The sequence below is a fragment of the Gavialis gangeticus genome, unplaced genomic scaffold, assembly GCF_001723915.1.
Source record: "Gavialis gangeticus isolate Ggan-Ray unplaced genomic scaffold, GavGan_comp1, whole genome shotgun sequence".
In the NCBI taxonomy this organism is placed as follows: Eukaryota; Metazoa; Chordata; order Crocodylia; family Gavialidae; genus Gavialis; species Gavialis gangeticus.
The window spans coordinates 100,929,136-100,930,814 of record NW_017729022.1 but is presented as its reverse complement, the minus strand read 5'-3'; the positions used below and the strand labels follow the sequence as shown (position 1 = coordinate 100,930,814).

Here is a 1,679-nt window from a genome sequence, read left to right as displayed (position 1 = left end):
AGGTCCCTTCCGACCCTAGAAACTATGAAACTATAATAGAAAGCTCAGAGGGTCACCAGTAAAGGACGTGCACATGGCCACACCCCTTTACTAACAGTGGCAGTCAGTGCGCCTAATTGCGGAGCTATATGATAGCCTCCTCAGTGGTCATGTGCAGTTCCTGTAGAAAAAACTATCTGACATTAGGAATGTACTCAGCTGCCCCTGGGGAAGGACGTTGCTCCTCCCATAAAGATCCCTGAACTGAACATTTTAACTATGGGCAGTGGATCCTTGCAGCGAAGGAGCACTGTTTGTGTAAGTGTTTATTTAGTGAATGCAAAGTCAAGCAGTAGCCTCCCACACACACTGCAGTGGGGGTGCGATGGATCAGTGTTTGCTACCTAGGTCCTTCTGCGGTAACAAATGGTCTTACTAGCAGACTGCTCATGTAATGTGTGTGTCCATGTGTTCTTGCAGTGGAGGAGCACTGTTCATGTATTTGGGGGGTGGAGGGGGAAGAGAGAAGGAGCGTGTGTAAGGTGTTTATTCTCAGTGGTCTCTGGGTTTCTAACTAGTGAAACCCCAATACAGCACAGAGCCCTGGGTGGTAGCCAGGGGCACCTGCTACGCCATAAGAGCCTTTCAGGGGTGTTGCAACTGCAAACACGAGTCACCACCTAACCGCAGAATTTCCAGCCAGGGCTCCGCGATGCACAATGCGGGGCAGCCAGTTCTGCTGGTTTTTGCTCCGCAGGTTTCTTCACACTGGCAAGGACACGAGCGACTCCAGCCCTGTGACCGCTGCACGGGGCCGCGCAGACGTGACGTCAGGAACGCAAATGCGCGTCCCTGTTGCATTGTGACAGCTCACGTGGGGTCGGCTCCTGTGTACGTTGGATTCAACATGTAATATGCATTTAAAGGAGCAGCCTCCTGGAACTGTATGTATCTCTCCAGGCAGGGCCATGCCGGAGGGACGCACCCCTGCGTCCCAGCCCCCTGCCCTGCCTGGGCTTAGCCGAAGCGGGAGTGCAAGCCCGGAGAGGGCGTTGCTGAAGGGCGACGACCCCAGCGAGCACCCTGGAGCCAGGGGTCGGGAGGACCCAGGGCCCAGAGTGTGGATTCGAACCAGTGTTCCGGGCGCCGCCCCGAAGCCCTGGCCCACTAGGAAGCTGTTTTGACTGACAGCGCGAAAGGGCCAATGGGAGCCTCAGTTCTTCGGAGGCGGGCTCCTGTCTCGTCACTCTTCCTCACCAATGAGCGCGGCGCGGGGCGGCAGCCAATCGGCGCGGACTCTAGGGTGGTGGTGGTGGCTGGCTCTCGTAGTCGGAAGCCGGAGCCGAGCGGGAGCGGGCGCTCGTCGAGCCCAGGTGAGCGCGGGACGGGGGGGGGGCGGCGCTGAGCTCCCGACTTCGGGCTCTGTCCTGGGACTGCGGCCCCGGCCGAGCTGGTCGTCCCCGACCCGCTCTGTGCGGCTGGATACACACAAGGGACACCCCCACCCCCCCCACCCGGGACGGATCCGCTGGGAGGAACACGCACACACACATAGGGGGTGAACACACACTGGGGACACATACACACAATGAGGGGCACGCACACACTGGGAGAACACAATAGGGGCACACTGAACATGCACTGAGAGGACACTGGACAGATGAACACACACACACACACACACACACACACACACACAC

At 58.4% G+C, this 1,679-nt stretch overlaps 1 protein-coding gene across 4 annotated transcripts in view; it reads left to right on the top strand.

Annotated features, from left to right (window-relative positions):
• Positions 1 to 1,272: 1,272 nt before the first annotated feature.
• The window catches only part of PACSIN2 (protein kinase C and casein kinase substrate in neurons 2), a 132,782-nt gene continuing 132,375 nt past the window's right edge, over positions 1,273 to 1,679 (top strand). For 2 of the 4 annotated variants that reach the window (XM_019515729.1, XM_019515730.1), the window contains exon 1: positions 1,274 to 1,352. The gene's annotated coding sequence lies outside the window, so the exon portion shown is untranslated. Of the gene's footprint in view, positions 1,353 to 1,679 lie in introns of all 4 variants that reach the window. The other 2 variants (XM_019515728.1, XM_019515731.1) reach the window with 2 other exon arrangements.